Genomic DNA, 9,258 nt, shown 5'->3' on the forward strand with positions numbered 1-9,258 from the left:
GTCCAACAAATAAATAGAGACCTCGGCATCAACATTTTACCTAATAAATAAGACTAAATCACCAACAAGAAGTCTCTTTCCACCGATAAATTGGCTCCAGCCAGTAGTCAGCATATGCCTTTTAGGCTGGCCTGGTGAAGAGGAAGAGAAGCAATCATAAAATTACAAATTAATGCATTTTTCCTTCCAAAAGAAAATAGTCAAATGGATTAAATCTTGAAGGAACGGGATTGTAGGCCAAAACAGATATATTACACCCAACAAGTGGGAAACACGCGGCGCCCACTCGCGTATGCCATGTCGGATTGAGCGGTGTGATTGGGTATAGGGATTTTTCTCGCTCGGTTTCCTTATATGTGCCCGTTCTCGGATACGCGTGCCTCCTCTCTCTTTCCTCATGTTTACCGACTCAAATGAGCTTATCAGACAACCAGTGCTCGGCGTTATAGATTAGGCACAGTGTTGGTGGTATTTTATGCTCTGAAACCAATGTGATATCAAATTATTACTCTAACTCCAGCGGTGGTGGTTTTGGGTAAATAATGGCCTCCCATCCAATCATAAAAATTAAAGGTGTTTTTGATGGCCGAGAAGGTAAAAAAAAAGTGTTGTCTCGGGCCATCCAATCATAAAAATGTATTCAGAAAATTCACAGTGAGCCTAATATTTTGGCCAATCAATAAAAATACCCATAGGAAAAGGTTTCACTAATCCAGCATTTTTTTTTTTACGGGAAGAACACTTGTTTACCCGAGAGACCGGATTTTTCACCGGTGAACGGGAGAGCCGTGCGGCGTGGCGAGACCGTGGCCCCGATCTCCCGCAGCCCCGGATCCGGCTTGCCTGCTCCCTTCCCATGCTCTCATCCGTGCTCCCACTTCATCCTACGGCTGTCTACGTCGCGCACACGTGGATCGCGCCTGGACCTATCCGCTCCGCCCTCTCCAATCAGCGAGCCGCCTCGTTTCTCTCGGGCCGGAGCGCCCTCCCTAACAGCCGATCTCCAAAATTTCCTGCCCCTCCTCGCTTCTCCATCCTTCTCCGCCGATCTCTCGCCGGAGCCCGGCCAGGCTCCGAGCTCACCGAGCCCAAACCCCTATTTATACCCCGCGGAGGCAGAGCGGCATCCTCCATTCCCAGGGTCAGCCAGCCGAGAGGGGGATGACTTCGGAGATGGGCCTCGTCCACTGCCTCCCGCTGCTCCTGCTGCTGCTCTCGGCCTCGGCCGTGGTCGCGGCCGCGGGCGGCGGGGAGAAGGACGTCTCGGCCTCGGACTACGAGGCGCGGTTCGAGGCGTGGTGCGCGGAGCACGGCAAGGCGTACGCGACGCCCGGGGAGCGCGCGGCGCGGCTCGCGGCCTTCGCGGAGAACGCGGCCTTCGTCGCGGCGCACAACGCCGGCGCCGCCGCCAATAGCGGCGCGGGAGGATCCCAGTCGTACACGCTCGCGCTCAACGCGTTCGCTGACCTCACGCACGACGAGTTCCGCGCCGCGCGCCTCGGGCGCCTCGCCGTCGGCCCGGTCCCCCTCGGGGAGCCGCGTTCGTCCGGGGGCTTCGAGGGCGGCGTGGGCGCCGTGCCCGACGCGCTCGACTGGAGGCAGAGCGGCGCCGTCACCAAGGTCAAGGACCAGGGCAGCTGCGGTGAGCGCCACGCTTCTGAATCTCTTCTTCTACAATATACTTGACATTGCAGGGCTCTTCTGTTTGTCTCCGTCAGAGTTTTGCTGTTTGTGTAGTTGTTGGGTTCTAATGCTAAAACTTAGAGATCGAGATATGTTAGTACGTAGGTGCATCAAAAGTGTAGTGATACTGAAGATCTGGATGACCGAGGCATTGTTGCAGCAAATGATTCCAAGAACTAGAATCCATGGCAGGGAGCAGCGGCTGACGCATATAAGCTAACCTTCCTCTGACATAACTCATTAGGTAACCCATTGATTGGTTAGCGCTTGGCATTTAGCACCATGTTTACCTGAAGTACTTATCATCATGGCCGGTTAGAGAAGATGTTGAAAATATGTCTCTGTTTAGTTTTTTCCCAGCCCAATTTGCAAGTTTACTGACTAATTTCTCCAAGCTATGCTGGTTTGTAGTCACCTATACTCTTCTCAACGGTAGATTCACGGACTTTTTTGTCCTTGAAAATGTGAAACATATCAAGGTATTGAAATGATTACTTGGAAAAATAGATAGATAGATAAATTAGAGAAAGAATTATGTCTCTAACCCCTTATGTGGTTCGTAGGTACTGTTGCTTTTTAGGGCTTCCCACACAAGAGAATTACTTCTAATCTTTCTGTTAGCTTTTGCCATGGAAGTAGCTATCTGCTGCTTCATTGTGTAGTCCAGTTGTGCATTACAGGTTAAATAAGAATCTCGGAAAAAATGTTATGCTTCAGCAATCCAGAATTCTAGGTTTGGGGTTATCTTAGGTTGCCCATGGGCGATGCCTATACTGAAAATGGGTAATTAGATATGACAGCAACATAAGAACTGTGTCAGCAATCTTGTTTTACAGTAGGATATGGTTTCCTTTTATTCAAGGGCCTTGAACTTGGAAGTACTTTTTTTCAGATTTGATAGTTGGTGCTACCTCATTTCTTATTACTAAACCGCACCAGTACATACTGTTAATGTGGTCTGGATTGTCGTTCAGGTGCTTGTTGGAGCTTCTCTGCTACAGGTGCCATGGAAGGAATAAACAAGATCACGACGGGCTCTCTTCTCAGCCTTTCTGAACAGGAACTAATCGATTGTGACAGATCCTACAATGCTGGTTGTGGCGGTGGGCTCATGACCTATGCTTATAAGTTTGTGATTAAAAATGGTGGGATTGACACGGAGGATGATTACCCGTTTCGTGAAGCAGATGGAACATGCAACAAGAACAAGGTAAGATGGACGTGCAGCCGTGTAGAAAACTACCTTGAGCATGTTTAGGCACATGATGTGTCATATTCATGCGATTTGTCTGCTTGTTTTGCAGCTGAAAAAGCATGTGGTAACAATCGATGGCTACAAGGAGGTGCCTCCTAGCAAGGAAGACTTGTTACTACAAGCTGTTGCCCAGCAACCCATTAGCGTAGGAATATGTGGCAGCGCTAGAGCATTTCAGCTATACTCCCAGGTTTGAATGCAATTGTGCTCTCATTAACTTATTTAACACAGTTCTACCACACCTTTTACTTGACTTCCACTATTTTCATATTCAGGGTATCTTCGATGGTCCATGCCCAACATCTCTTGATCATGCTGTCCTAATTGTGGGATATGGTTCTGAAGGTGGCAAGGATTATTGGATTGTGAAAAATTCCTGGGGTGAAAGATGGGGAATGAAGGGCTATATGCATATGCACCGAAACACTGGCTCATCGTCAGGTATCTGTGGCATAAACATGATGGCATCTTTCCCCACAAAAACAAGCCCGAATCCTCCTCCTTCACCTGGCCCTGGCCCAACCAAATGCAGCGTTTTTACCTCCTGCCCTGAAGGATCCACCTGCTGTTGCTCATGGCGTGCCTTGGGATTCTGCCTTTCCTGGAGCTGTTGCGAGCTGGATAATGCAGTTTGCTGCAGTGATAACCGTTCTTGTTGCCCCCATGACTATCCTATATGTGATACAGCTAGGGGACGTTGCTTGAAGGTAAACACTAGAGGTTTTATGCATTCCTTATTTTAGCTTTCACCATGTTTGTGATTTAGAAAACTGACCTTCCTGAGAGCCTGATATAGTTAAGCTTGAAAAATGCTTTAGAGCACTCTTCCTTCCATGTTTATTTTTCTTGATATCCCGTTTCAGTTTTTGTACGTACAGACTGTGTTATAGCCTTGTAAGTTAGTCAGGTTTCCAACGTGTGTAAACATATACGAAACTGGATAAAGGCTGTGTACGCTGATGACTGATCATTTGGTGAATTTACTGTTTCAGGGCAATGGCAACTTCTCCAGCATAGAGGGAATCAAGAGGAAGCAAGCTTTCTCCAAGGTTCCCTCTTGGAATGGTTTGTTGGAACTGCTGGATCAATAGACATACAAAAAATTACGGATCACAGGTAAGATCATGTCAACTTGGTTTGTGCACTAGTGTCATTATCATCATCCTTAATGTGATCGCCCCTCCCCTCCTGAACCCCTTATATTGACCATGATCACCTTTTCTCCCAGACAGATACACATGTGCGCATGATCTTATACAAGCGGCGGGGGTTCGCTGCGTTCTTGAAGTGTTCTGCCGCATTGTATGCTCCCATAGTCTCTATCTGCTGGCTGTCTTGCAGAGCTGTCCAATGTCGTTATGAGAGACAAAAAGGAGATGTCCAGAACTCCAAAATTTTAGTGTGTATTGGTGAGTCATCGCAGCTGGTACTGTATTGTATATTTCCATGATAGTACGTGTCAGGTACTCAGGTTAGCCTATGATGGGTTCAGTCAGATATTGGTTACATGGCACAGATGGTTTATTTGTACTCAGCTTGTACTAGATGTGAGAGAACCGCCCATAATACAATAAAGAGATACGTGCATCAGGTTCAGTAATCTGTTTGTGGCTGTGTTTATGCAACCATTTTCGAACAAACTGTACAACCATGGTGACCATGGTTAATCTTTGTTTAACCTGCTATATATGGTTAATCTTAACATGGTCACATTGTTCATCTTTTTTTTGAAGCTTCTTGGGTTAGCCTTTGCTTCGCCGGAACCAAGAAGGTGATGCTCAGCGAGGGACGCGTTCACCCACGGCTGGCCGCGCACCCGGTGCCGACAAGAGAGGGCATCCTCGCACGGACGAACATGTTCCCAACCTCGATACACCGTCCAAAGGGGCAGCGCGCGGCGAGCCACCCATCCCAGCCGAGCCACCTGCGCCGCCAGTTGGATGCCTGACGGGATGGGCAACGTTCGCCGGCTCCGGTTGGAGCACGCGCGCCAAGTGCTTCACGATTCCCCCGCGGCAAAGCCGTGCGACCACTGTAAACTCGGGGTGCCGTCCAGTTCAAAGCCCGCCATCTCAAACTCGTGTTCTTCTCGGCGCCGTGTGCCATCACCACCGCACTGCCAAATTCGTTCCTTATTCGTGTGCAGCTTGAGGCCGTGAACAGGGTGACAGTTTTCTACCCTGTCAACCATCAAAAGTTACTCTCGAAAAAGGATGACACGCATCAATAACACTACATGATCAACATGTGCTCGCTCGCGAAAGGTTCGACAGGGAATCCTGCAAAGGTAATTACTGTTCCGCTCCGTCTCTCACAGCCCACACACCAGCCGAATCCAGCCACCCACACACCCCGAAAAAATCATTCCAGAAGGTGATGTAAAACGGCAATTTTTGTGTGGAGAATAACTAGGGAAGGTAAAAAAAAAATCTGTAGTTCTCCATTGCCGAATTTGCTGCGCGGCACGGCGGATGGGCGAAAGGAGAATATATGACAGACAACACCGGGGAAAAGATTAGATTGGGTTGTTCTCCATTTTGTGGAAAGATTGCGTTGTTCTCCATTTCGCGTGAATTGGCTCCAGCACGCCGGAGAATCCAGTTCTCCTGGTTGCTTTCAGTTCTCCCCAGCCGTTAAACGCGGCTGCCTGCTTGCGACAGTGGCTGCTTTTCGCCTGCCCTTCTTGCTCTGGTGATCCTATAAATTGGGCGGGTCGGTGTTTCTTCGTGTGTCAGTAAGCTCAGAGAGTAGTAGTAGCAGCAGCAGCAAGGTGATAGTAAGAGGAGGCGCAGTTTGAACCCTCCATCTCTCAAAGTGATTTGAGGCTATTGGCAGGACCGAAATATGGTACACTACTCTGTTTTTGCTCATGACCTTGTGTCTGCATGTTTAGTTTCCTCGTTTTCTGGAATATGTGTGTGTAAACAATGGAGAAATTAGATTCTGAGCATGAACAAAATCTTCAGAAATATCCTTTGGTTAAGGATTACAGTGGACATTATAAACCTTTGAGGTTTTCATTTCCAAAAAAAAAGTTGAGTTGTAGGCCTCTAGAAATTGTTCGGATCAACCACTGAACTCACATTACATCGATACTTTTCTGTTGTCCATGGAAAGCATGCTGACTGAATGTCCTGACATCAATTTGATTTCATAGGCAATGAGATGTAAACACTGTATTTTCTTCAAGGATCTATAGTTTCTAGCATCCAATTCACTGACCATGATCTAACAAAATATCGGTGGCCTTGCCTAACAGAGCATCATGAGCGCCGCCAATGGGAAGAGCCCCATAGTGGTTGGGCCCTGGGGAGGGACAGGAGGATGCCCCTGGGACGACGGCGTGTACTCGACGGTGTGCCAGATCATGATCACCCATGGTGCAGCCGTCGACTCGATAAGAATCCAGTATGACCTGAAAGGACAATCGGTCTGGTCACAGACGCACGGGAGCACCGAGGACGGGTCTGAAACAGATAAGGTCTGGCCAGCTAAATCCTCAGTTAAATGATTTCAGGCTTCTGTAAAGATTTTTTAGTTTTCATTTTCTGAACAAAATTATTCAGACTTTTTATGTCTGATGATGCAGGTGAAGCTAGATGTTCCCGGAGAAATCCTTCTGTCCGTGAGCGGCTACTACGGATCGGTCTGCGGCAGTCCGGTGATCATAAGATCACTGACGTTCCAGAGCAACCGATCCAAGTACGGACCCTTCGGCACCGAGGACGGGACGCCGTTCTCGCTCCCGGTGAGCAGCGGCAAGATCATCGGCTTCCATGGGCGGTCCGGGTCGTACCTCAACTCCATCGGCTTCTACCTGAAGCAAGTCCACGTCCCGATCCCGAGTCCCCCGAGCTACCCAGCCTCGCCCCAGCTCCCGACGGCGGCGTACAGCAGAAATGGCTATACCGTCACCGAGGTTGACGATGAGCATGACATGGCCCTAGCGGTGAGCAACCGGGCCGACAGCTACGCCGTTTACGGCACCGGTTACCCTAAGCAGCAGTACGCGCATCCGTCTCCGGACTACCACGATGGATCGATCATGAATAAGGTGTGGTGTGGTGTCACATGCTTTTGCACCCTTTGTAAGTATGTCTGGTGATGGCTCTGCAGTTTTTGTGTTCTGAAAGTTGTGAACTTTGGTTGTGCAGATGGTTTCGTACCCTAGCTCGTACAGGGCGGCCGTGAGCGGGCCGGAGACGCACGGCCCGTGGGGCGGCAGCGGCGGCACCATCTTCGACGACGGCGTGTACACCGGCGTGTGGCAGATCAACCTGACCCGCGCGGTGGGGGTCACCTCCATGAAGGTGCTCTACGACCGGCACGGGCAGGCCGTGTGGGGCAACAAGCACGGCTTCAGCAGCGGCGTCCCACCCGACAAAGTAATCAACGTAATCATGTCGTAGATGACTGTGCTGATGAGTGATGACCTGACTGACGCGCGCTCGTGCTTTGTTGCAGATCGCGTTCGACTTCCCGTCGGAGGTGCTGACCCACATCACCGGCTACTACGGCCCGACGATCATCATGGGTCCGACGGCGGTGAGGTCGCTGACGTTCCACACTAACCGGCGGCGGTACGGCCCCTACGGGGACGAGTACGGCACCTACTTCTCCACCAGCTTCGCCGACGGGCGGGTCGTGGGGTTCCACGGCCGGGAGGGCTGGTACATCGACGGCATCGGCGTGCATGTCCAGCGGGGCAAGGTGCCGTCGTCCCTCAGGCGGGCCGCCAGCAGGAGCCCGTCGCCGGCGCCGCGGTCCGACTACGACCCGAGCGACGTGGACGAGGAGGTTCCCTACGCGGCCATGGTGAAGGAGCCGGCGGCGGCGGGGCCGGGGCCGTGGGGCGGGCCGGGGGGCCGGGCGTGGGACGACGGCGTGTACGCCGGCGTGAACCAGGTGTACGTGACGCGGGGCGCCCTCATCGGCTCCATCCAGATCCAGTACGACCGGGGCGACCGGTCGGAGTGGTCGGCACGGCACGGCACCAGCGGCCACATCACCCACCGGGTGAAGCTGGACGCGCCGCACGAGGTGCTCACCTGCGTGCGCGGCTACTACAACGCCGACCCGGCCGAGGGGCCCCGCGCGCTGCGCTCCATCACCTTCGTCAGCAACCGCGGCAGGTACGGGCCGTTCGGGGACGAGGTCGGCACGTACTTCTCGTCGCCGGCGACGGCCGAGGGGAAGGTGGTCGGGTTCCATGGCCGGAGCGGGCAGCACCTCGACGCCATCGGGGTGCACATGCAGCACTGGCAAGGGGACCGCCGGGCCGCGCCCAAATACGTCCTGTCAAAGTACCTCTTCTGAGTGATACGAGACGGCCAATAATCCTAGACGTACAGGCCGTTTACAGGGTTGTTACAGAGCCTTCTTTAAATCTCTCTGCAACCCCCCCCCCCCCCCCCCCCCCCCCCCCCGATTTTCCACCGGGGTGGCCTGCCTCACTCTCCTTTCCAATCACCCTGTAATCCCAACCCGTAATTGCATGTATGTGTAGCATTGCTCCGAGACGGCGCACTTGTGGCTGCTAGCTAGACGTACGTTGATTATTCTTGCAATTTTGCGGAAAAATTACAGCGATGGAGTAAAGTAAATTTCTTTGTGACGGTCATGAAATAAATTGGAAAATGTTTAATATCTATCGACTGATTTTTTGATCGCGTAAGCCGCCTGGTGCGCCGTCGGATTAACGGCCGCGCGTGGTGCATTAGGGTCGTGTTTGGTTGCCTGTGTGAGGTCCAACCAGGTCCACGCGGGAAAGGATTCAGCCTGTTTGGTAGCCCGCATACACTATTGGGCCTGCATCGCACGCTTCTTAAAGCACCTCAGGGTCTGGCTCACTGGAAACGCATGAATCGGTAGTTTCTCCAGGGCCAGGCCCGAGCGGTGCACGTGGGCGGGCGCGGCTGCACGTGCGCGACCACGCTCGAGAAGCGGCGTTGCTTCCCGAAGCACCGGCAGTTATTAGCCTCACTGCCCCTCACCACTCCCTCTCCTCACTCTTCCCCACTCTCCCAACTCTCACCGGCGGCGGCGGATCGGAGCATAGGAAGAAGACTACCGGACTCAATCACCGGCGGCGGCGGATCGGAGCAGAGAAGAAGACCAAAGGACTCCCCAATGGCGGTAAGCACTTCTCTCTCTTCCACATGAACGCTAGATTCGATCCACGGCGAACGGGAATGGGGAATAGAGGTAGCTAAGCATAGGGGTAAATCATACTAGTTCATAGCAGTTCATACATGCAAGATCGGTAGGTTTAGGGATTGGGGGATAGGGGAATAGGGGGAAAGGGGGTATAGAACAAACAC

General features: G+C 52.0%; 1 pseudogene; it reads left to right on the forward strand.

Moving 5' to 3' along the window:
* The first annotated feature begins 960 nt into the window (after positions 1-960).
* LOC123139240 (jacalin-related lectin 3-like) lies at positions 961-8,361 on the forward strand (annotated as a pseudogene).
* Positions 8,362-9,258: the final 897 nt, after the last annotated feature.

Source organism: Triticum aestivum, chromosome 1B (genome assembly GCF_018294505.1).
Source record: "Triticum aestivum cultivar Chinese Spring chromosome 1B, IWGSC CS RefSeq v2.1, whole genome shotgun sequence".
NCBI lineage: Eukaryota > Viridiplantae > Streptophyta > Magnoliopsida > Poales > Poaceae > Triticum > Triticum aestivum.